This window comes from Rhinolophus sinicus, chromosome 15, assembly GCF_057876585.1.
Source record: "Rhinolophus sinicus isolate RSI-liver-muscle chromosome 15, RSI-T2T, whole genome shotgun sequence".
Classification (NCBI taxonomy): Eukaryota; Metazoa; Chordata; class Mammalia; order Chiroptera; family Rhinolophidae; genus Rhinolophus; species Rhinolophus sinicus.
In genome coordinates this window covers 60,827,171-60,854,158 of record NC_142515.1, presented here as the reverse complement: position 1 = coordinate 60,854,158, position 26,988 = coordinate 60,827,171, and the positions used below count along the sequence as shown (strand labels likewise).

General features: G+C 45.4%; 1 protein-coding gene across 1 annotated transcript in view; it reads left to right on the top strand.

Moving 5' to 3' along the window:
• The window catches only part of GRID1 (glutamate ionotropic receptor delta type subunit 1), a 702,359-nt gene that overhangs the window by 522,647 nt on the left and 152,724 nt on the right, over positions 1–26,988 (top strand). The gene's annotated exons all lie outside the window — the stretch shown is intronic.

Genomic DNA, 26,988 nt, shown 5'->3' with positions numbered 1-26,988 from the left:
GCCTGCCCATGATGGAAGGGCTGTTTGATACTTGGAATCACACATTGTCCCAGACAAGGCACGAGGAGCTCTGCAAAACCCACTCTTCACTGTCAGACAGTCTTTATCTAAAACCCCCATTTTCTGTAAGTTCAAGGTGAGGCCCAGGGGGAGATGTGATTGTCGACTCTTCCTCTGGATTCTCAGTGCTGCCCGGGCCCTGCATGTTGACAGTTCCTCTGTGGATGCTCCCACCTCTTGCCCAGGCCTCTGGACAGGAGCGGCAGAGCTCTGCCGAGGGTCACTGCTGGCAGGTGTTCAGTCTCAGAGCCAGCTCTGTGGTTCCCGCTTACACTGTCAGAATCCTGAAATTCAAAAATAGATCCTAAATAAACATGTGGATGACCTAAATCCAAGTGGGTTGGGGCACCCTGGGGGATGATGGAGCGTATTTACTTATTTATATTTATTTATTTATATCCTGCCTTATCCCAGGAAAGGATTAGTGGCAACTTACAGAAATACTTAATGTACAACTGGAGGTTTTTGGGTGTTTTTCTCCCCTTAGTCAAGAAATGGAGGAAATCAGGGCAAAGAGAAAATGAGGGCAGGTATGCAAAATGAAGCCGTAGAAAGATTAATAAATAAAACAGATGCAGCACCTTGGCCTCTCACCTTTGGTGTTCTGTAGCCCAGCTGTATTTTCCCCAGGACGTCCTGACTTAGGCTGAAGCCTCTAAGGCAGCCCAAGTCCTCCCAGCTTGTGCAGTTGGTACCCAGCGACTCATCTGCTAAGAACGTGAGCGGTTGCTAGAGGTCAGTTCCTGATGCTCCTTAAATGACTGGGAGCCTCCTACTAGCCAGAGTGAAGAAGGCAAGAATTGCTGGTCAGAATGCCAGGCTGTCCTAAGGCAAATATAAATCAGGCACCCCAGGGGAAGGGGAGCCTTCCCAGAGACTCAGGACTGAAGAAATCTTCAGTTGACGACTTATGTTTAGAACCACTAGTGTTTGCCTTTCCCAGAGAATAAATTCGTGTGACCAGCCAACAAATCCTCACTGACCTGCCTGCCTCTGAGCAGGCCACCGTGCTAGGTGGTGCCGAGAGGATAACAGGGAGACTGCCCACAGAAAACACCCATATACATGATAATGAAAGGTCTCCGTAAATGCAAAGAAGGGAACAGGAGACTTGGCAGTGCTGGTGGCAGGACTGTGTTCTGCAGCGCTCTTTGAGGAGGTAACATACAAATTGAAACCTAAAGGCTGAGAGGGAGAAAGCCACATAAAGAGCCAGGGGATCCATGTTGCAGGCAGAGGCAAAGGACAGGGCAACGGCACCAAGCTGTGCAATCCTTGGAGCATTCTGAGGACTGAGGGAGGTCCATGTAGCTTTGATTATATTCTTGACTTCACAATTCCTATCTGCCCTAGGGCTCACAGGGCCTCTGTCTGAAAGCCTGACTCTGAGACTAGTCCGGGTGACAGGCTGGGCCATGTTGGAGGCAGGAGTGGCTCAGGAGGGTCCGACAGTCCTGCCTGTTAAAGCAGAGGGAGGTCATCAGGCTTGGGATGACTCTGGGTTAGGGCAGCTGTGTTTCAGCAGGAGATTTCATCTTCTCCGGTCAGGATTGCTCTCACCTGATGAGAAGGTCAGGGAGTGGGCATAGGAGGCTGCATGCCTGAGGGTTTGGGTATAAGGATTGGATAAGAGATCCCAGGGCAAGAACTAGGCATCCTCTAATAGGTGTCGTGGGGACAGTGTCCCAAAGAGCAGTTTCCAGGCTCTCGGCTTCACGTGGAAAGGTGCTGGCTCGGGTAGTAGATGGCCATCTAGCTGTTACCGGTTAGCCATTAGCCACTGATATAACTGCCGTGGCTGAGCTAGCATGGCAGATTGCAGCTAGCGAGTGGGGTTGGTTGGTTGGCAGAGAAGCGGACGGCAGGTTGCGGTTCGTGTGGCTCCTGCTTCCTGCGTCTCCAACCCAGCCGCCAGCGAGAATACACTGGTATGACTCCCCTATCTATGGCTCCGTTGGTGGTCCTTTCTGGCCTCACCATATCCTGCGTTCTTATGCAGGGAGCAAGACCACAGCCCCCACATGACATGTGCCCTCATACTTCAGGGATTAGGTGCTTCCTCCAAGAAGTGTCCATGGCTGTTGTTTTTAACTCATGATCTCTCTGAGGTTTTCATGGTAAGGAACTCATGTTAAGGACCCGCTAGGCATTGTCTCAGCATACCCATTACTGGGAGACTCCTGTCCCCAAGACAGAGGACAGGGACCCAAACTCAGCATTATATTTAGAACATGGAGGAAAATGACCTTGCCTGGCTCCCCCCACTGGTAAAATCTGCTCATGGACATTACATGGTATACAAGGACCTACTCAGACTCACCCTACTTCCATCTTATTAGATAGTGGCTTTGAGAGAGAGCAACAGGTACGTTGGGAGGGTGTAGAGGGCCAATAGAGAGGCTGCCTCGGGTGGGTCTGTCCCATGGGAGGAAGGCAGGGTCCCAGGATTTTCCTGCTGAGTGGTTCCCCTTATGAGGTTTCATGTCACCACAGATGCTCCCGAGTCAAGGTGGACTGGGTGTGTGGGCAGCGCTAGCCTTCAGATGTGGGACAGTGGGAAGCAGGATGGGAGCTTGAATGTTGGGGTGATGTGGCAGCATTGCCAATGGTCTCGGTTCATGGATACGCCAGTGCTTTGGTTCTCTATCCAGAAGGCAGGGACCAACAGGCAAACTTTGAGGCTAAAAACAAAAACTGGCCTGGTAGCAACTTAGTTTTTCAGAAAAATATTTAAGTTGGATTCAATTGTTCTTGGTAAATGTAGGGAGCAAAGCTAATCATCAAGCAGCACTGGCCAAGTTGTATAAGCCCCACATCAAGCCCAGGGGTTTCCACCTTTGCAGAAATGGCTACCAGGTAAGAGGAGACCATATGGAATTTCAAACCTGCTGGTTTACATATAAGGACTAAGGCCAGTCTCTGTGGGTGCAATATGCCTGCCACAGCCACGGTTTTCCAGTGCTTTGGGGCTCCGTTCAAATATGTTATTCCCAGTGTTTGCAGAAAGAATGGGGCTGTATTTGCATGCTGCCACATCCTCCCTCCTTTCTGAATGGCTGAGCCCAAATCACTGCCCAGCAGTGCAGTGAGCACCTGCCTTTCTGGCCAGGCTCACTGTACCTCCCTGCCCCTCACCAAAGTCCATAAGGAAAGTTGCTTCCTACAGAGAAGGAGTAAATCAAGAAAGTAAAAGGCTGGCAAGCTTCTAGGCATCAACATTTTCTTATTTTTCTCATTCATTCATCAACTCTTAATTGGTGTCTACTGTGTGTCAGATACTGCTAAGGGGTAATTAAAATCAAAATGACTTCTTTTTTTGCCCATGAAGTTTTATAGCCTCCTGAGGGTGACCGATGAGTAAGCAAATACTTATGATGTGATAAGTATTTTGCAGGGGTAATAGGAGATACGAGCTGAGAGCATAACCAGGAGCAAACCCTGAGGAGTGATTTTGGAGTGGATTCTGTGAGCTGTACGGACCCTTCTCAGACTCAGGGGCAGAAGTGTCATGTGTAGGATGAAACTAGTGGGGAATGCCTGGCAGCATGATTCCCCCTCCCCCAGCTGCTTCATATCAGCTGGACTGAGCATCAGAAAAGGGCTGGCTTTGGCAGCAGACCCACCAATTCAGGAAGGTCTGACCGGGGAGATGGTGGAGGTCCAGCTGGTGGGGCAGTGCACTGCCTCCATCCATGGTTCAGACAAACGGGAGGTCCTAGATGTCTGTGTAGTGGGAAGGCTTTGGGAAGGGTAATAGCCTTGGTTGGGCAGGAAGCATCCATGACATCAGCACCCAGTCATCCCACCCCAGAATTCATTCAGTTCCTACAGGAGAGGTAAGTGAGAGGGAATGAGGCCTCGACATTAGCAGCTAGCAGCGAGGTTGGGACCCAGCCCTCAGATGAGCCAGGAGTTGCTCGGGTGGTAGACTTACCCATGGGAACTTTCATGAATGGGGTCCAGGTGGACAGCAGAGCTGTGACTCTGGATTTCATGGCCAAGATAGCATAGGCAAAGTCCTTCTAGCCAAGGTCAGCACTGTTCAGGCGAGGCTGGGCGTGAGGATGGGAGTGCCAGCAGTCCCCATGGGGGGCTAGGAGTGGCCAGGCAGGGAAGGAGCAGTCACCTTGTCCAGGCCTTCTTCGTCGCCAAGCATAGTCTGTTCTGGGCGCTCTATATCTGTGATCTCACTACAATGTTACATGAATGGGAATGGTCTCTCCATCACCAAGGAGGACCGTGAGGCTCGGAGACCTTCTACATCACTTGCTAGTGTCTCAGTTGTCCTTCGTAGATGCTGTGCTCCAGGCAGGCCTGTGTGGCCCAATGGGAGGTGGCAGAGCAAGCAGAGTTGGGAAGCCAGGGGGAAAGTCCATAGGAGGAGGATTCGGTCCGTGCGCTGGGCCATTGTAGGAAGCCCAGCCACGGCTCTGTCACTCACAGGGGTGGCAGGGTTTGCTGGGCGTGACCCTTAGGCAGGCTGGTGGGAGGCCTCATTCTCTCATGGCTGGTTTATTTCCAGGTTGAAAGCGTCCCCCTTGCACTGCCCCTCCTCTGCTGCCCTGCCCTTTGCAGCCTGGGACCTGGGAGGCTTTAGTGACTTCCAACGCTCACAGCAGGTTCAGCGGCCTCTGCACAAATCTCCTTCACATCAGCTGGGTCCTGGTGGGGGGTTACTGTGCTAATCTAATCGGCCCTTTCCCCCTCTGTAATTACTGTAATCTATAACAATAATTACAGTCCATTTTATTTTAGTGCCACTTATCTGAATGTGGATGTGCACTGCTGAGATTGCCGACAGAAGTAAGCCCCTGGGTTAGGCAGCAGGGTGGGGAGGGGCCTGGGGGAGAGAGTGCTGCCTCACAGCCCAGGCGGCCAAATTGTCTTTGCAAGCCCACTGCTGCCCTCCCAGGACTCCCCCACTGCCCCCTGCTGTTCAGCATGGCTGCAGGGGCTGGGCCATTGAGCCAGAGGAAAGGAGGCAGGATTGTCATACCATCTCTAGGTGGAGTGACCCTCCAGGGAGGGTGTCACTGTGGACTGAGAGCCAGAGCGACCACTGGCTACAATGTTCGCGAGGTGGCCACTGCAGTCTGGTTGCAAAGTCCTTCGAGGATGGGGATGAAGTCCTTTACTCGGTTTCTGAGCTGCCTAACACAATGTCTGGCACATGGTAGGTGTCTAATGAGTGTTTGGCGAATGACGTAAAAGCAGCATAAAAAAAAAATACTGTGTCATTTAGACTGGCCATTGATCCAGGAAGTTTTGTCTCCATGAGTCAGGACTCACTGCCTCTGTAACTTATGAAAGATGATGACTTGGGGGAAGAATTATGGGGGGAAAAAATTTTATTTTGCATAGCATTATATAGTAGGGCCAGAGATACTGTGTGTGTGTGGTTTGTTGTATGTTTTTGTGTGCACTTGTCTGATGCACTTTTGTGGCCATTTTTCCTTTACCTTCTGTTGGAGGGGAGCTCATCTTCGGTCTCCAGGCTTATCCTGAGCCAGACAAATTTCCCATTCAGTTCCATGGTTTGGAAGTGTGGGGGATGGTGGTGGTCGTGGAGGTAGAGAGATGGGTACAATCCATTGATTATTAGAGGCTTTGCCATAAAGTTCAATGGGGCTTTTTTACTGAATGTACTAGATACCAGGAACAGAGCAAAAATAAGTCACCATGCCTGTCCTTGGGGACCAGTGGAAACAGATTATTTCATTCAAGCCTGCAAGTCTCAGACTCTGGAGCTCATGATTCTGTCAATATGTAAACATGGCTGAGTCCTTCTCTAAATTATGGTGGCAACCCCACCTCCCCCCTTCCCGCTCCACAGCAGGACACTGGGTATCTCAGGGAAACTCGCTGGACCCCAGTCACCCATCTTTCTCATCTCTTTCCTGCCTCCATGAAATTCATCTGCTGCTCAGGGTCTCTTTCCTCAGTGTTGCTCTGAACCGCTGTAGAACTAGACTCTTTTCTTTTTATTTACAAAGTGACCGCAACACAGGGCTGTCGGCATTAGCAGCATTTCAGTGAAGGTTTGGGGATGTTTAGAGACCAGCATAGGGCTAAACCTGAATGTTTAGCCTCCAAATATAGGAGCTTCTCCACCCGTCAAGTTTATTTGTCATTCACATAAAATCCAGAATGAGTGTTTCTGATTGCTAGTATGCATGGTGTGTGTGAGAGAGAAAGATAGACAGAGAGAAAGAGAGAGGGCGAGAGAGAGAGAGAGAGAGCCAGCCAGAGAGAATCTGCTCCTCCAATCATGCCAGGCCCCTGACTGTTTCCAAAGCAATGCTGGGCAAGAGTATCCTGTGTGCAGAGGACAGTGTGGGGGTCTCCTTGGAGAATCATTGCCAAGTTTAGAAGTGTTACCTGTCACATCTCATGGAGCAGAACTCAGTTATGGGGCTAAGTTAAAATGGAAGTGAGGCTGGAAATGCAGTCCCACTGTGTGCTCAGAGAGAGAAGGAAGAGTTTGTGGATAATCCGCTACAACACTGCCATAGTTAATCCTTCTGGTCACCATTATAATGTTTCATCTTTCTTCCCTCATAGAACATATGCATCCCATCCTCAAAGGAGACAACCCTGAAATCCCTTCCAGCCTCTAGGTCCAGTCCAAAGGGCAGAAATTCTGGACTCCATCAGCTTACGATGAGGCTTCTTATGGCCCTAGGATTTAGAAGCTAAAACAAGCAAACTGATACCTCTGGTTGTCCACAGCCCACTCCCCAAAGCCATCTCATACACAACCCTCAAACTGGGACAGGATAAATGCAATGAACAATCCCAGTCAGGAGAAAGAGGAGAGGGAAACACGCAGTGGTCCTTCGGAGCAATGCTGAATTTGTGAGCTCCTCTGCCTTCTGGGGAAACTTCCCTGATCCACGTTCTCCAAAGCTCCTGATTTTCTCTCTAGAAGTTTGTTCTTTACCCATGAGACCCATCTGAGGTGGGTGCTGTGGATTATGCATATGTGTATGGGCTTGAGGACTGCTTTTATAGTCAGAGCTTGTGATATAGATATAGATATATAGACATGTGCCCTGCTTTGGAGATGACAGTCAACAATTCTTTAATACAGAGCTGACATGATTTTAGCATCTTGAACTAGGAGATTCTTGGTCAGACAACAAACCTGCCAAAATAATTCTTCCAAGAGAAAAGCCCTATTTCTTCAACTTTCCTAAAACTGATGTGATTATCTTTGCTGGATGTTCCCCAGCTCTTTTTCATCTGTAGCAAATTTTCCTGAAAGTTTGATGTAATGGAGGGAAGTTACGTCACAGTCTCTTACAGGAAACACGCAGAATCTGAATGTTGCATGCTCTTGGTTTTAAAGGCCCCCAGCTCCCTGTGATGCCAGGGGCGCCCACCAACCTCAACTAGCCAATCCCCTCACATAACCTGTGGTTTCCTGGTGTGTGCTGGTTTGCCTGTCCTTTCCAAAGCTGCAGCTCTCTGGGTGCCCTTAGGACGTTTTATTTTGACTCAAGCAAGTGTCTGGCGGTCATGCCTTTATATTTTTTTCAGAGTGAAATAATTCTGGCTTTACTAGATGAAAAGGAGCAGCAAGCCAGTCCCAGGTTCCCCATTGGTCTGTACGCTGAAGCAGTTTTCGGATGTGATTCCTGGCCCTGCCAGTGGTGCTCCTCAGTTTGCTTCATGAAATTTGCCTAATTCTTATTAGGACCCGCGGCTTCTACAAACGGCCGTCATCTTCACCTGGCTCTATTTCTGCCTGAGTCTCAGAGGTCACTCACTACTCACCTGGGGTCCAGAGAGCTGCACTCCGTGAGTGTGCTGGGCAGTGCCAGGGCAGTCCTGAGTGCACATCACTCTTTGTGTCCACAGGAAAACCCTTCAGTGAGGATGACATGAAGGACATGTGGTCGCTCCTCTCTTGATAGAAAACACATTCTAAAGTCAACCTATGTGTTTGTGGGTGACACCCCTCAGTGCCCAGCCCTCCCCGTACCCTCATCAGAACTGGTTTGAGTACCTTGTACTTTGCCACCTAAGAAACAGGATCTGCATAATACTCCATTGTGTAAATGTACCAGTGTTGTAAAGATTTTGTAGGGTATCCGATGGACACTTGTCTCGTTGGGGAGACCACTTCAGGGATGATGTAGATGCCTGATCACTGCACTGTACACCTGAAGCTGAAGCTGAACAGTAATGAATGTCAACTACAAGTACATGTGTGTGTGTGAGTATATATATATATATATATATATATATATATATATATATATATGTATGTACTTACAAGAAGCAGAGTACAGCATTAGGAATAGAGACAGTGGAAACGTAATGGCTGTGTGCGATATCAGAGGGGTAGTGGATGGGGGGAGGGGGTTATCACTGTGTGAGGGATATAAATGATAAATGTCTAACTATTACATTGTTTTGTGCACCTGAAATTAATACAAAAAATGTTAAAAAAAAAAAAAAAAAAAGAAGAAAAGAAAAGAACCAGATCTGGGGAGCTTCTCCCTGCCTTCATTGCAAGAGTCTGTTAATGATGCTGTGGCCACTTTGACAGTTTGGGTTAATCATCCCCCAGGACAGTCTTTTCTGATGGCAATGCCAAAAGCAGTTGTAATCTCCCAGAGTGATTTGTTAGGTTGTATCTTCTGAACATAAGGAATTACGTGGCTAACAGCGTTTCCCTATTCTTGCCCACCCCTAGGAGGTGGAGCGCTAAAGTGAGGCTCACTTGTTGGAGATACACAGATTATCTTTGATTTCTAGTTAGGTTCTGACTCCAGTTTATTTCCATCCTTATTTATTTTCTTTCTTCTTTTGATCCCACTTCAGTGTATGCTATTTTACTGCAATTAACTTTGTGAGCTGTCTCAAATCCCCCCAGAAGAAGGTTTATGCATGCATACACGAACATACTGACTTGTATATAATCTTTTCTAGAATGGGCTCCAAGGCCAAGGTGACCTGCTACCCCTGACCTCTCTGACTCCACTGTACCTGCCCTGGACTCCTTGCTGCTCCTTCTGTCTACCAGGCACTCACTGCAGGGCCTTTGCCCTTGCTGTTCCCTCAAACTGAAATGTTCTCCTCAACCAAATGTTCATTTGGCTACTTGTTCAAAATTTTCAGGTTTTTACTCAAATATCTCCTATTCAGTGAGGCTTTTGGTTCACTTTACTTAAAATTTCAATATCCAAACATTCCCTGTCCCTCTTCCCATATAAGCGTTTGTATTATTCAGCTAGGGCTCTCCAGAGAAACAGAACCAACAAGACACACACACACACACACACACACACACACAGGCAAATGTGATTATGGAGGCTGACAAGTCCTAAAATCTGCAGGGTTAGTCAGCTCAGCCCTAAGGCCAGCAGGCTCAAGACCCAGGAAGAGCCAATGTTTCAGTTTGAGCTCAAAGGCAGGAGAAAGTTGGTGTTCTGGTCTGAAGGCAGTCAGGCAGGAGAAGTTCTCTCTCAGTCAGGGAGGGTCAGCCTTTTTGTTCTATTCAGGCCTTCGACTGATTGGCTGAGGCCCACCCACATTGGGGAGGGCAGTCTGCTTTACTCAGTTTACAGATTTAAATGTGAACTTCGTTCAAAAACACCCTTACAAAAATACCCAGAATAATGTTTGACCAAATATCTGGCCACCCTGTGGCTGAGTCAAACTGACACATAAAATTAACCATCACACTAACACACTCTTTATTTTGCCTTGTTTTGCTTTTTGTCTGTCTTTGTCCACTAGACTGTAGTATACAGGGGAGCTGTAATTTTTTGCTTGTTTGTTTATTACTGGGTCCCCAAGGTTTAAATAGGGCCTGAAATGCTCAAGCAACATTTGTCGAATGAATGAAGAAATTCTGTTTTCTAGCTGTCAATAGATAATAATACTGGCCATCTAACAGAGATCCTGTGAAAGACATTGATTGTAAATAATTCAAGCATTTCTTTGGCAAGATATTAGGACATAGGTTCAGACTACTCTGTGAGTGTGTGTGTGTGTGTGTGTGCACACATGCACATTTCTGGTGCAGGGTTAATTGTTAAGTGTTGTAATTGGTATTGTTGCAGTGATTATCATTTTGTTCTAACTGTTGTGGCTCCCAGACCTGTCTGTCTTTTCAACTTAGGAATGTCATGAAATTCTTAAAAGAATATTAATTTCTATTTATTATAATTAAATTTTTAATTTATGCCTTGAGGAAGATTAATTTTGAGACAAAAGACTGACAAAAATAGATCAAACCAATGCTAACTTATTAAGAATTCCTGGTGTGCTGAATAACCAGCAGGGTTTATAAGACCTTCTCAGGACATATAAGCTCATGGCTTCTGAGACCAGACAGTTTGGGGTTCAAATTCAGGTTCAAACCAGTTACTGACCATGTGAAAACTAGTTTGAACTAGTTTTTTTATGCACACACAAAAATATCTTTGCTTTTTTTGCTGGAAAGTGGAGACAGTGGTATTTACTTCACATACTTAATAAATATGATCCTTTGTGCAAAATGCCTACCATACGGCCAGGCACATAGTAGGTGTTCATTAAATGTGAGTACTCAAAAGGCTTAAAGGAATGCATTAGTTTCTGAGCCAAGCCCTCTGGTTGGAAAGTTTGTACCTTGGTAGCCTGGCTACTAACTGCATCATTCGAGAATTTATCATTTGAGCTACATGTTTACATTGGTCAACTACCCCTACATTACAGCGTATGTCATCAATAATGCTGCGTTTTACAAAAGCAAAGATTATTCATTTGTCAGAGACACACTATAAAAGAATAACAGTATGGATTTCAGAAGACAAATAATTAATTTCTGATGATGCCAGAGAGCTTATGTAGCATGCAGGAGCATCTAGAGGTGTCTCAGTATTTGAAGGAAAATGTTCTTCCCTAAATGATATTATGACTCGGGAGTCCAGGGGAATTAGCTTTTGTTTCTTTCTAGTAGAGGAAAAATTATCCTTGATTCGATATTGATTTTTTAAAATTGGGTTCTGCTGCCTTCACACTCACTCTGAGAGCAGAGGTTCAAATGCTGTGAGCATGTACCTTTGCATCTCCCCTTCTGGCTGGGGAGCCAGGCAGGGGCTGCCAGTGATGTTCTCCAAGGATCAGAGGAAACACTTCCTGGGATACAGTAAAACATTCACTTCCCTTGTCCCCTGGGTAGCTGAGCCTGGAGCCACCTGCTGGGCCAAGCAGGGCATCCAGTCTCTCTTGACAAGACCATGCACTCTGGAAATGATAATGGCAACAAATCTTTATGAAGCACTTACTACCTGCCAGAAATGTGGAGCTTGGAAGCACCTGCTCCTTTTGTTTCATTCCGGTTTGTCCTGGTGCCACCTGAGCTGTGAGGGAGCACACAATCCAGGCTAGCAGCTGTAGAAAGTAGATCAAATGAGACTGCGCACGGTTGGAACTGTCCCAGGCAGCAGCCCCTTCCCGTTTCCCAGCAGGCATCTTGCCATCATCCCACAGATTAGTGTGCAAAGCCAACCAGGTCCCAATGCAAAGGACCACCTTCCTGAGCACAGTGACATCAGTGAAGCCACTACCATGTCCACATTAAGGTTTTCTAGACTCTTTCCATCTTCATCTCTGCAGCTGCTTTGCCAGCATCTGTTGTGTGAGATTAGCTGATATTACTGACTGCTGGCTCAGGGGCAAACCAATAGGAGAACATGGCTGAAAGGGGCAGTTAGGACCTCTTTAGACATCGTAATTAACCTTGTCACATTTGTGCTTGTAGAGCAGATAACGCTGTCAAATGCTGTCCAGTCTTTCTTGTTTTCAGCATGTTTTAATTAAAGCAGAAAAGCTTGGGTTGGGCAGTTGAGCTTGTCCTTTTGGATTTGCAGAGTTTACTGTCCTGTTGGTCTCTGTCTTAAAACACCTGGGAGGGGTTTCTGCTGGGAGCACAGGGCCTGGCACAGAGCAGGTGCTTAGTAAGCATCTGACTGAGCCAAGTGGCAGTGAGGAAACTCTGGCAGACCTGACAAGGCTCCCACCAGGTAAGAGAGATTTCACTCCCCCAAGGCAGGCTGTGGATTTGCTGGCAGAGTGAGGCAGGGCAATAAAAAACGAGCCTTGTTTCCATTTGATGTGTTTTATGTGCATGCCTGGAGGCCTCCATCGAATGAGAAACACCAGCGTATTTGACAAGCCATTTCTGGGCCAGGGGTGTCTGAGCTACACAGTTCCCTCACCTGATAAGTTTGGAGCTTTTCTACCCACTGTTTCTCCAATAGCAACTTGGTTACGTGAACAGGAAGGAAGAAAGATACTTCACTGAAAATATTTTGGAAACTGCAACTTAAAACATTTCTAGAACCCCGTTTCAATAGTCAGCTCCTTTTAAGACTCATTTGGTGCTTCCTTCTCCTTCACATTCCTCTAAATATTGCTGTTTCCTGGGAATATTGCATTGTTCCACTCACTTCTCAGTTAATACCTGGCATGCCCCAGCTTGGAGGGTCTTCTATTTTCTTCATCTTTACCTCAGGAGTTTTTCTAAAGTTCACTGCTAAGGTCTTTTTATTTTGTTTTTTTGTTTTTGTTTTTGTTTTGTTTTGTTTTTCTGCTGGGAATGCTTGGTTTCCTATTGACTGTAAGTTGAAATCCAAAACCTCAGCACAGCACCTGTAGCACACTTGTCCCCATGCCCTGAAATTATTTCTTACAAGTCCCTCTCATTCACTAGGCAGGCAGCATCCCAAGGGCCTACAGTGACTAGCAGAGAGGAGAACCACAATACGTACGTGGGGTGTGTGTGTGTGTGTGTGTAACTAAACAGTTCTCCTGGGCCTGGAGTCACATTGCCAGGTGTCATCTGCTGCTATCTCGCCCTGGGTCCCCTTAGTGCTTGTGTCTTACTTCACGGAGTCACCTGCTCATCTCCTTGTCACTCCCTGTCCCTGCTCCCTGCTCAGGAGCCCCACTGACTTGCCCTCCTGCCTCACAGGTGTGTCGGATATGGGCTCATCCCATGAGCCTGAGCTCGCACCTCCAGGACCCCTTGTGCTAGAGCTGGTGCTCCCCATACTCCTCAGAGCCTCCTCCTCCGTGACAGCCCTTATCCCATTGTTTCCTGCTTCCCTCTTCTGTTCACCTAGCTCTCAGATTCCACTGGGGGTATGGCCTCTTCCTGTAGATCCTATGGGTAGCATGGAACCTGACTCTTAGACTCCCAAGAACTGGTTCAATGAATGAGTCCCGAGATGATAGACTGTGGACAGGAATATATTTGGGATGTACATTCATTCTTTCCTTAATATCTTCCCGGTGATATTTAGTTAGGTATAAAATTCTGTATCCCAGTGTCTAATGATGGCTAAATGTTTCTCCACCACTGCTGGGCGATGTGCTATCCTCAGCTATTGTGACCAACCTTCCTGATTTGCCCAGGACCGAGGGGTTTCTTGGAAGGTAGGACTTTCAGTGCCAGATCTGGGTCAGTTCATACTCCTATCCTGAGCTGTGGCCAGTTGTTAAGTCTCTTTAGCAGATGAAGGGCAAATAAAGTTGGATATTGGCTGCTGTAAGAATCCCTGCTGCCTCCTCCATTGGATTATAATCTCCATGAAGATAGATAATGAGAACTTCAAAGAAAAAAATAAGGCATCAATAAGATATAGGTACCTGGGAACTCTTAAAACTCTCAGTCCCCATACCACTTAAATCATAAGTCTGGGGGTGGGACCCAGGCATCAGTCTATTTTAAAGACTCCCAAGGACTTCTAATGTTCAGCAGAGTTGGGAGCCCCTGTGAAAAGAAATTGTGGGGATACATCCAAGGGGTGAATGGATTTGTTGGGTGGACAATAGGTCAGAGGTAGGTAACACACTGGTGGCAGGCTGGCTAGGAGCAAAGAGGAGCCCAGGAGAGAGTGGACCTCGGGTTTCTATTGGAGAGTTAGTCTCTATCCTACTGCCTATGCTGGGGACCTCTCTCTCTCTCTGGTTTCAAGGCACACTTATTAAGGCAGGGGGCATAGGTGACAAGCCAAGAGAGAAAATGCCCAGCTGTGATTGTGTATTGAGATGGAGGTGGAAGTTAGTGATTTTATTGATATAGGGCATCAAGTGTGTTTGCTTTTGTCCTGGTATACCACCATCTATTGTAGCTAAAGGTAACAAATGTGCTTTTTCTGCTGGGATCTCACCATAGTTGGACTTTCTCTTCCCTCTGTCCCTAGAATTCTTGGCTCATGAGCAGGCCACGCAGGGACAAATGGACTTGGGGGCCAGTGGCCATAGCAGAGATTTGAGGGCTCTGCCAAAACATGTCTGTCAGCTTTGTCACTGCCTCTCCTTACTTTGGCTTCCAGTTCCCAGGGCCATGGGACTCTGCCTCTCCTTTGGGACTCCTGAAATCTGTAGTACTTGCTTCTAAGTGGGACAGCCTGAGTGGGGCTGTGGCCCCTGACTTGGTAGAAGCCTCCCAGGGGTCTGGCTTCCTGGCAGTAGCCTAACTTCCCTTCTCTTCCCTTCAGACATGTGGTGTTGTATGTGAGCCCCAGCACAGGGCACACCAACTCATGCCCATTCTCTGCACAGGTGACCTTCAGCTCTGCCACAGCCAGGACCCTGGTGCGTCTTGTAAATGTGTGTTTCAGTTTTTCTCATAAGTGGAGGGATGGGGGGAGCATTTCTTATTTCTTTATTAACTTTTTGTATTTTATCTTCTGTCAATTGTCTGTTCCATGTCTCTTGTGGAGGAAATCACATAGTTTATCTAATTCACTTTTCTTATGTATAAATAGGATAGCTTTGAGGATCAGTTTTTATTTAATATACCTATGTTAGGTGCCCATTCTTGGACCAGCAGCATCAAGAGCTGCTTGCTGCATCTTGATAGTCTTCCCTCAGAGCTGCAGAGGACTTACCACCATTCCTCCTGGCGTGCAAGGCCCAGGGTGTGGAGTGACGTGCCCAGGCATGTGGAGGAGGTCAGTGTCAAGGTCAGGAAGCCACATCCAAGTCTTCTAGTCCACAGCTTCCAACTGGCCACCTCGCTAATGACACCTCCAACAGAAAGCATTTGACTGGTTTCTGATGGTATAAAACTCAGGCAAATATTATTTTTAAAGTTCAACTGGTTAGAATTTTTTTAATTTGTAAATTATTTCATTACATAATATATTCACAGGCTTTAAAACATTTCTAAGTTAAAAAAGTAGATAGTGAAAATTCTCCTCTCCACCCTTCCAACAAATAAGGTAATGCCTGTGTGTTTAATTATTACTTTCTGCTTGCCTGAATAGATACTGAATGTTGTTAGTTTCTTACACATAATTATTAAATAATATACAAACAAATAAGAATATATAGATCTTAACCCTATTTCCATATTTACCGATATTCCTGGTGTTATTTTTATCAGTTCGGATAGAACTTCTTGATTCTTTTTTTACAGGTTTATTGCTACGATTTTTGTTTTGTTTTGTTTTTGTCTGTTTACAGCTGCAGCACTTTCCTGTGAGTAAATGGAGCGTGATTTTTAATTTTAGTAGTACTCAAATGAGGGACATTTAGGCTGTTTCCAATCTCTGGCTAGTGAAAACATCATTGAATGAATAGCATTGAACATGTATTAATTCACAAGTGTGTGAGAATAACTTTAAGATAAATACCTAGAAATAGAATTGCTGCTTAGGAGAATTGGTGTGTGTATAATTTGCTAACTATTGGCGAGTTGCCCTCTATAGAGGTCAAGTCAATTCCTACGTTCACCAACAATGTATGGAGAAACCTGATTCCTGCTGCCTTGTTACCATGGTGCCTTCCAGATACCTTCAAGGTATTTGCCAACCCGATAGGTTTGAAAAATAGTAACAGAAGAATAGAAATGTATGTGTTCATTATCTGCACGAGGCTGTGTATCTTTCCAAATGTTTTAGGGGCATTTGTTTTACTTTTTCTGTTAATGGCTATTCATGTAATTTTTCCACGTTAAAAACTGGATTGTTGATGTCTCTTTCTTGGTGATTTGCAGACATTTTTAAACGTCAGGAAGATTACCCTTTGTATTGTAATTTCAACATTGCCAGTATTTTCCCCAAAATATTGTTAGATTTTTTTAATTGTCATTATTATTATTTTTTGCCACATGGAAGGAAGGTTTTCATGCTACCTAATTAGCATTCTTTTCTTTTCATGGCTGAGATTTTAAGTAGTTTTTCCACGTTTTCTTCTAGTATTTTTATAGTTTCCATTTAATTCATTTAAAGCTTTGGAATTCATCCTGGTGTGTTGTGTGCCTTGTATGAAGATTGGATCCCACTTAATATTTGCCCAGATGATCACCGAGTTGTCCCAACACCATTTATTGAGTAATTCATATTTTCTGTACGTAAGGTTTGGTTAAGGGCAAAACATTCTCAACTTTCATCCTGCCTTCATGGATGTTAGCCTGGGATTTCCTAGGAAGGTGATACATCTCTCTGTCAAGGCTTCTGGTGTTTGCATTCCCTGTTCTCTTTGGGATTACTATGCCAAACATAGTAACTCCGTCACCTGCTTCCCAAGCCTTTGTGGTTGCCTCCCTTGGCAACAGGATTTTTTCCTACAGAAAGCAACATAAAGGCCAGCTGTGCCAGATGTGCCTTCATGGTGATGGCTACAGTCATGGCACTAGTCACAGCTGTCTGCAAGTGGAGAGCTCTCAACCAATAGCTCATGGCTTGCTGATTTCTACAGAGTGATTCTGCCTCAGGACAGGGTGGGTGCTGCCAGCCAAAAGAAATATTGGCAGATGGATTAGGGGCTATATTTGGGAAGGGAGAGCCTAAAGCCAGAGCAGAAGGTGAGCTGTCAGGCATAGGAAAGTACTGAAGAGATGCCCACTTCCCATGAATTCCACGTTCCCCCTTTCGATCTCCCCCATTCAACAACTCCTGCCAGAGGAATGATTAACAACAAGCAGAAAACTCCAGAAAAATGGAGACGGCTCAGAACTTCTGGATCCTATTTGCCTATCTATGTATTTCTATATAACGTTTATTTCCCCCTTATAAAAATAAGCACGCTCGTTGTGTATAGATATGCTTTTTAATGTATTTGCATTGTTTTCTACTCTATTTATTTTTATTTTTCAATTACAGTTGACATTCAATATTAGTTTCAGGTGTACAGTATAGTGGTTAGACATTTATATAATTTATGAAGTGATCCCTTGATTAGTGCCCACCTGGCCCTATATATAGTTGAAACAGCATTATTGGCTATATTACCTATGCTGTACTTTACATCCCTGTGACTATTTTGTAACTACCAATTTTTACTTCTTAATCCCTCACCTTTTCACCCAGCCTCCCAATACCCCTCCCATCTGGCAACCATTAGTTTGTTCTCTGTATGTATGAGTCTGTTTCTAGGTTTTTTGTTTCTTTTTGTTGTTGTTGTTGTTGTTGTTTATATTCCACATATAAGTGAGATCATATGGTATTTGTTTTTCTGTATCTGACATATTTCACTTAGCATAATATCTTCTAGGTCCATCCATGTTGTTGCAAATCTTATTCAATAAAGAATTGGAAGCAGCTAAAGACACCCCAAAAAAGATAAAAAAAAACCCCACAAAACCTGGTGGAATTGGAGCCTAGATAATGAAGGACTTAGTAAAGCTGGGGGTGGGAGATGACGGTATGGGAGGAGGATAGGAAGTGTGAATTCTGTGAGTTAGTACAATGGCTAAATTGCACACAAATTTGGCTGCACATTTCCTAGCAGGCAAAGCAAAAAGGGGATATTAGTTACAACCTTTACAATAAGATGAAATGCTGCCCATGAAAGACCCAACTTCTCCTGATACCAAGTTCTGGGCCCTAATTCTCCCAAAGGTCCAAATGTTCATTATAAAGAAATTCCAGACCTCATTGGAATTCACTATCACATCGTATGTGTACTTGATTGCAGGAAATAGGAGGAGCATAGATGTATCTTTACCCAGTGGAGTAGAAGATCCTTCCCTTCTGGTTAACTTTGCAGGCAGGGTGGACCCAGGTTTTGTGAGACACGAAGTTATGCAATTTCAGAGGATTTTTGTAAAAGGAAGGAATGTGAAGTTGTGAATATAAAATCAGGCATGAGAGTGAATATTTATTTACTGAGAATATAAATCATAAAACAAATCATTAAAAATATATGAAAAAGCTGACAAATACAACAAAATCTCTCTCTCTCTCTCTCTCACACACACACACACACACACACACACACACTCACAATGCCTGGCACACAGTTCTATAATACTTTCCCCCCTATTTTTTTTGGCTACTGTTTAATCCTCTGTTCACCTGATGATATTTTTGAATTTCATGTTCTATAGTGAAAATAGATAATTAAATTTTTCCTCTGGTATGGTTGATTAAAGCTTTTTATTATTTGTTTAGAAAAGTCTTATTCAGCTTCTTATCATTGTTAAGGACTTGTAAATTTAAGATTGTTGTCAAATTTAGTTTTTCATATGTGAGTTGTAAAATGTGGAAGATTTTTCCATGGCTGGCTTCTGACTTGGTTTATTTCAAACCTTGTTTCTCCTTCACTGCCATGTGCTTCCAGTGCCAGGGGCTGCATGACATATATTGCCGTGACACAACCTCATCTATGCACCTTGGCGATTAGAGGTCTGATGAGTTGGCACACAGGGTGGTTAAAAGAAATCCTGGATTGCCACCCTGGGACAGCTGGCAGTAAGTTCACTATGCATAGAAGTATTGTTAGACCATGGAAATGTATGTCACTAAACTCAAACCAAACATACCAAAACTTAGCTTCCCCAAATCTCTACTAGCTGCTCCAGCAGCAGTAGATATAAGAGAAAATGTGGCCAAAGGGAGCTGGAGTGGAACAGCAGTGTTCACTGATTTCAGTTAAGTATCTTCTTTCGCCAATTTTACAAAATCAAAGGGGCATGGTAGCCATAGCTAAAGCCCCTCCCAAGCAATTGGTGAGGCCAGAGCAGCAGAAGGGCCCTGAGGCCTAAGCCATTCCCTTTAGTTAAACCTCCATCTCCATGCAGAGCTCCATAGGGTAGCCAGGATCTCTTCCCATGCCTCCTGGGGGTTCAACATGGGATTCAGAGGCAGACACTGGGTCCCATTTTATTGCAGTGTGATCCTGGGCTAGTCATTTAATGTCTCTGAGGCCTAGCTTCATCAGCTTGAAAATTGAGACCATCGTAACAATATAAATATATGGGATTGTTCTGGGGATTAAATGAGATACACATCAGTTGTTTTGTGCAGAACCTGGAACATCATAAGCTCTAAATAAATACCAGGTATAAAGACACACTGGCCATTCTGAAAGATTATCCAACCACTTGCTTTGTCCTCATTGGGACCAAGAAAAATTCGTGCTGCATTTGTGCTATATGAGTATAGTCCAACAACCCTTCATATTTTAGAATCATAAAGGTCTTGCCTTCAGACAAGTTGAATTTTGAATTTAGTGATCTTGATTTTTTTTTTTTAATTTTATTTTATTAAATTTATTGGGGTGACAATTGTTAGTAAAATTACATAGATTTCAGGTGTACAATTCTGTATTACATCATCTATAAATCCCATTGTGTGTTCATCACCCAGAGTCAGTTCTCCTTCCATCACCATATATTCGATCCCCCTTACCCTCAGATCCTGATTTTTTTTTAATTAAAGTTTATTGGGGTGACAATTGTTAGTGAAGTTGTGTAGATTTCAGGTGTGCAATTCTGTATTGCATCACCTATAATCACTGATTTTTGTTTTCAATTTTCCTCTTCTCTTTTGCTGGAACCGTGCTTGGGTCCACACTCTGGCTAATGTTCAACATTAACCAGAAGTGTAAGCTCAAATGAAAGCAAACTCTAGCGGCCTTCTGTGAGTGGAGTGAAGGTAGGGACCTAGCGTAGGTGAGGAGGACCCATGGGAGGACACAGGTTCACTAACCCAGTCAGGGCAGATTCAGGAGTAAAGTCCACATGTGCATTCAAGGACTCTGGACAACCCCGTAGCAGGGGTTGGGCATTCCTCTCACCCCCATCATGTCCTGGGCGCTACTTAGCTCTGGACCGTATGTGGACTAGCTGAGGCAGCCCAGGTGGCTGAATTTCTCCACATCAAGAAGGCTGGCTCTTAGGGGACCAGGGAAGCCTTTGTCAGCTGGACCTGCTCTCGCTGTCTCTGCAGGGTCTTACTGAGGGCTTTTGAATGCTGCCCCAAAGTGCCAGGTTTACCCTTCCTAATTGTCACCAGGACTCTGCTGCCCTTTTAGAACAATCACCTGCAGGAAAGTCCCCAGCAGTGTAGAAAGACACTGTATCTCTCTGACTATTCAATGCAGCTGCCCCTTGGTCCGGGAAGGATTTATTGAGCGTTTCGGATCATTTCTTTGTCACCTCTTCCGGAAAAGCTCACCATATCAGAGGCTCCTCAGCCTGTTCCCGAGCAAACTGGATTTCTGCAGGCAGAAAACATATTTATTTAACTTTTATTAAGAACCAATGTGGAAGCATCCCGCAATCTCCAGAGGTCTTCTCTGTGGCCTCCTCTGTAATTTATGTATTATTTAATCTCCAAATGCAGTCTTGTTGAGACTTTGCTGGATTTTCCTTAGCTGCCTCCCTACACAGAGATGAAATTATTCTCCGAGCATCTTAGATCATGAAATGGTACCTTTTGGAAATGAAAAGATAATACTGTTTATGTCTGAGCGTGAGAGAATTACTTTACTTGTCTGTAGTAACACTGATTAAATTGAAATGTCAGAGCTAATGTTACAGTTAATAAATGTTATACATATTCAGAGCTGTCTAAATACTCAAGATTCTATCAAGATTCTAACTAATGCAGAGGCTGTTGTGTAAAACTGCAGGAATTTCCAAATCTTCTTGAGAATGCCATTTGTGCTATCCATTTCCAGTGACGAGGGTAAAATGTGTATTATAAATGAGACCCACGATGGTAATGTCTGCGGGTAATGTTTTGTTGCTTGGAGTTTTCTTCACCATATAAATTGGTGCTGCTATGAGAAATTGACCTAGCATTTGGGAAATGTTTTATGAGGTAAGTTGCAGTATGTAAGTCAGAAGGTGTTCGGGTAGGGGTGCATTGTCAGGTGTGTTGGGAACATTGAGTGTCAGACATCAGTATGCCGGGAGACTTCAGTGGGGAGGGGGGCCGATGGGCCTCCCCTCTTATAGCCTCACAAAGAAGTTTTATCTTTGCACCGTCTCTTCATAAGAGAAAGTGTAGCTGAGAACTGCTGTCTCGATGGGCATCCTTGGGCAGATAGCGATGGCACCCTTTCTTTCGAGGAGCAGAACACAGAACACGAGGGAGCAGGAACACAGAGGAATGGGAATTATGGCTGCAGTGTGGGCATCTGGCTCAGGGTCACTGACAATGGGGTCCAAAAGTCCAGCGCCCCCTTCCTGTCCTCCTGAATGTCAAGTCTCAGTTTCTGAAGGTTGGCACCTCTTCCTCTGGCCACAGGTCTTTGCTGGTTTGCTGTCCACCCCACTTCCCCAGATGCCCTGTGTTCTACTGTGGTTTCCCTGTTTTCAGAGAGAGTACTGAAATATCTAGCCCCATAGATACAGTTGCAAATTCTAGCCCTGCCCCATGTTGGGTGTGTGGCTTTAGGTTTGGTTTTAGTGCTGAGGCTGCTCAGAGGTCTCATGCATTAAAGGGGGGCGGGGAGGTGGACATAGCTGTCTGCTGGGATCGTTCTGCTTAATCAGGGAGCTAATGTATCTCAGGCACCTGGGAAATCACCTGGCGCACAATAGGCACGCATTCCTCTCACATTCTCCAATCGGACTGTCCTGCATTTTTACAACTTCAAGACTGGGGGTTCTCGTCTCCTTCCCACTACCCTCCCTCTGTCCTGGCAAAACCAGTCGCCATTTACTTTTTTGGTCAGCAGGAAGGGAGCAGGCAGTCTGTTCTCTTTCTTCCTGGCATGTGGAGTAGTCCAGGGCTTAGCTAGAAAGGAGGAAGCCGATTGCAGCAGAGTCCCTGCATGTGGGCAGTCTGGGGAGTGACTTGCTCAGTCCAGCTCTACAGTGGAATGTTTGTGACAGCACAGCTGGCAGCCGCAGACAGGTAGCTCAGCACCCTGGGAGAATTCTAATTCAGTGGGATTTTACCAGCAAATGACTGTAACAAAGAAAGGATATATTAAAGTGTGCATTAGGGATTGTGGTTATTATGAATTACATTCTTTGAAATCTCATTTAGGCCCAGGAAACAGACTGTGTTTGGAAGGCTCTGAGGATTAATCCTTTCAGAACAATGGAGTGTCGGTGATCATTTGGAAAAGCAATTATGCCAAATTTAATTATCATGCACGTGCATTTCATTGGCATCACCATGCACACCCAGAGGATAGTGGGGAAAAGACTGCCCCAGCACGGGCCCTTGATTGAGGAATGTGGTGCAAAATTATACATATTGTAATTGAGCATCGCTTAATATGCAGCTTGATGGATACAGATTGTGGGTGGAGTGAATGGGAGGGGCGTTCGGCCCACTCAGCAGATGTGTGAGATATTTGGAAAGCCTTTTCAATGTTTGCAACATATTGGAGAGGAGCAAACTACATTTCAAGTAGGCTGATAAAAATGTTTCCCTATCTTAAGCATTTCTTTTGTTCTCTGTTCTTCTGGTATCCTTACCTCTTCCTAATTGCAGAATTCAGTTTGCAATACTCAAGATAGCTGCTGAATGGAACTTCGTGAGCACGTGCGTGTGTGTGTGTGTGTGTGCGTGTGTGTGTGTGTGTGTGTGTGTGTGTATGTGTTGGGGAGCATGGGGGTGGCATGGCCAGTGTGTGGTGGACAGATGGACCATGGCATTGTGGATCGGAAGATTTTCGGAGTTTGTGATATCAGAGATTGACCTACTGGGGACCCATGTCAGGTCTGTCTCTTGGCCCCCATCCCAGCCTCCTCCCTTTGGCTGGCTAACACTTTCCCTTTATGCTACTGCCATTGCCTCTCCTTTAGAGGATTTCCCCAGATGGCCCCACATTGGGTGCCATGCACTAACTTGCACAGCACAACATTATTGCTAATTTATGTGCCTATTACCTCTGCACACTGTGGGCACCCCCCACCCCCGCTGTGAGAGCAGTGACCATATCCTTTACTCAGCATTGGCTCCCCAGCACCCCCGCACAGCACCTGCATAAAAAAGGCTCAGTAAATATTTGTTTGATGAATGATCAAAAATTGGAAACAACAGGAGTCAATTCTTCCTCTCTATACCCCTAACTGTGCTAAAGCCTAAACAAGCTGCCCTCAAAGCTGCTATCTTTAGTTTGGGGGTGTGATCTATAACACTCTGAAGATCAAACCGTCTGTGTTTGAAGCATGGATCGTCCACTTGATTTGTGATCAGGAGCTAGGAAGTTGGCTTCTCTGGGTCTCAATGAGGATTGTAAAACTGGCCATGGGCATCTTTGAGAGAACAAACTGAAATAGCATATGGCAGATGCCTGGCGGGTCCTTCCTGGAATACCCATGAAAAGTTACTTTTTATTTGCTCCATTGAGCTTGGAGTTTATTTTTTGAAGAGTTGACTAAGCATTCGTTATGGGCCCAAAAGCCAGGACCTTGAACTTCAGGTTAGAGGTCCTGCTATTGGATTGTCAGCGCTGCGGGGCTGAAGCCTAATCTCATGGGCATGAGTGGACGGGGGCTAATGTGCCTCGCTTTCGGCCGAGAACCTCACTGCCATGGGTGGGCTTCAATGGTCCTGCTAGGGTTTGGTGTCCATAAGACGCATCTTTCCCTGACTGGGGTATTTTACCAAGGCCCGTGATCCCCAAATCATTACAGACAAGAACGGCTATCGCACAGAAAATCCAGGAATAATTCTTACCTTATGGAGCTCTTAGGAGAGATAAATGGGAACACCGGGAGGCTGTGCTTGAGAAACCATGGAGAGTGTTGCAATATATACTTACCATCGACCTCTGTCTCACTAGCTAATACAATGAGTGTGAACACCTTCGGTTGCTTTTACAAGACATCGTCAGGCTTAAACAGAAAGGGGTGCCAGTTGCCTATGACTTCTGCTGACTTAATTCAGTTTTTTGGGCAGCAAACTCCAAATGGGGCAAACCCCAAACTGACAAAGCAGCTGTGTCAGGCAGAGTGCTAAGCATATTATCTCATATAATTTCATCCTATTCTCCCAGAAACCTGAGAAATAGATGGTACTGTCTCCATTTAGCTGAGTTGCCCAAATCATGTAATTCATAATAGTAATACCATCTGAAATCTATTATGTAAGCATTTAATAAAGTCGAATAATGTAAAATTGCCATCTGTATAGGTCAAAAACTGTTGAAGGTTAGCACTTCCCATGTTTTTCATGTGTGGCTGAACTAAAGTCAGGGCTGTTTGACTCCAAGTTTCCTGTTGTGACACCACTTTCCAACGAGGTAAGCTACAGTGCTACTGACAAAACAAACAAACAACAAAACAACAAAAACAAACAAAAAATTGTCAAAATGCTGTTTTATATATTCATAGTAACAATGATGGTTATTATTAAGGGTCCCACTGAGAAGGCTTGGGTGTGGAGATTGGAGGAAGTGGTGGTACTATGGGACAAGAGAGCAAGTCCCAAGGTGCCATGCTTTGGGGACCGTTTCTTGCACTAATTCTTTACTTGGCATGGCAGGGTGTCCTCAGGTGGAAGACACTTTTGCTGTCTTAAGTTTAAAATGTCATCACTAATTAGGTAGGATTGCAGGCTGGGGCAATGCAACCCCAGGCCTGGGAATTTCACTTTGTAGACATAGAATTGAAGGGAAAATACATTTTCCAAACTCATTTTGAAAATAGTTTCCCTTGGAAATTAAAATCATTAAATGTACATCATTATGCAGATCAGTATTCATGCTTCAAAGACACATAATTTTGCCTTCACTTAATTTGTTTCTTCAAGACCTAATTATGGATTGGGTAAAAAAATGTTATTTTTCTATCATTGTGCAAATCGCCTTTTACCACCCAGGAGAACAGTTCTCTCTGTTTATCGAATGTTGTTTCCATGTAGTGATTAGTCAAGGAAAAGTCAGGAAGTCATATCTCAAGAGGGAGTTGGTTCTTCATGAAGAAATACAGTCCACCCCTTTTCAATAAGACAGAGTGGTGGGGACCAGCTTGGGTGGGGCTGCAGATCGTCCCCAAGAATGGAAGCATTCAGCTGCCTGACCAAGCTCTGGGGTTGTAAGGATCCAGCAGGCCAAGCTGGTCCAGGAGCCACAGCAAGGCCCATCAGAGTGGGCTGCCTGGCAGTGAGCACGAGGGTGGCAGAGGGCAGGAATGGCACTCAGTGACCTTGACAGACATTGAGGATCTAGGCAGAAGACAGTGCGTCTGTAGAAGTCACTGTGCTTTGTGGGGAGTGCTGATGCTGGCCACTTGATCCAGGGAATGACTCTGATGAGCACTAAAATAACAAACACTTCTGTGGTGTTTACTATGTGCCAGGCACTTCAGTGCTGTGGAAGTGTTTTAAACACTTTGCAAACATCCACTTATCTAATCCCCACAACAATTTTAGAGGCAAGCACTATTATTATCTACGTTTTATAGCCAAGGACTTCGAGGCTCCTGGGGGTTTAGTGGCTTGTCCCAGGTCACATTGCTAGTGAGTGGTGGGACCCCTGCAATTTGGCTGGACTCTCTAGCTTTGACCACTGTGCTACCCTACCTCTCACTATGAGTAGGTCGCTCACACCTGGACAAGTACTGCAAATTCACGAATACGTTTAATCCTCTCCACACCTTACGAGGGATATGGGACTGTGCTGAGCTGTCCTTCTGGGTCATCAGTGAACCACACCTCCAGGTATTCACGCCTTTTGTAAGGACCCACCCCTTGAACCTGGGCTTCGTTGGGCTTGCTTTAATCAACAGAATGTGGCAGAACTGAAGCTGCAACAATTCAGGACCTCAACCTTCAGACACCTGGCAGCCTTCACTTCACACTCTGGAGGAAACCAGCTGCCGTGTAAGAAGCCTGACCACCCTGAGGCCACCGTGCTCAGCAGTGGGAGAAGCTATGTGAAGGGACGCTGAAGCTCCAGCCCCGGCTCCCGCTGAGCCCCCAGGCAATAGCCTCACCACTGTGCCAGCCGTGTGTGTGAAGCCGTCTCGGAAGTAGGTCCTGTGGCTGCATTGATCCTCCCTGACTGAGGCCGCATGAAGCGAAGACGAGCTACTGCTGAACTCCGCCCAAATTGCAAAAGCATGAGACAATAAATAACATGATTGAAAATTATGTCTCTCTGAAGCCACTACGGTTCTCAATTGTTTGATAATGCAGTGAAAGATAATTGAAACAGCTATTACAGATGAAAAATCCGAAGTATAAAGAGGCTATGGATCTTGCCCAAAATGATACAGCTGGGAAGTGGCAGACACAGAAACTGAATCAAGGAATGCGAGTGCAGAGATGCACTCTAACCAGTGCCCTCTAGTCCCTCTGCGGGTGGTCTGCCAGGTTGTCCTCAGCGTCAGGAAGCTCCGCTTGTATGAGGCTGCGTTGGGGTTCCGAGACACATGCGCCCCGGCCCTGCTCACCCGCCTTGCCTTCCGCGTCTGTTGGACCCTTACATTCCCCCTTAGACTACTTCCCAGCTAGGGGCGTGCTGCAGGCTTTACTGAACTCCAAGAATGTTCCAGACACTTTTTGTTAGCAGCCCTATCATATGCTCTTACTGCAGGTAATGTGATAGTCCCCGCCTTGCAGGTAGGAAAACTGAGGCTTAGAGATTTAAGTACATTGCTTAGATTCACAGGCATGTTTGGAGTGCAGCTAGAACTGGGACCTGGTTCAGCTCAACCTCCATACGCAGTCCTTGGCTCCGCTTTGCCTCCTGCGCCCATGCTTCCGCGTCCCCAGGCAGGCTCTGTCA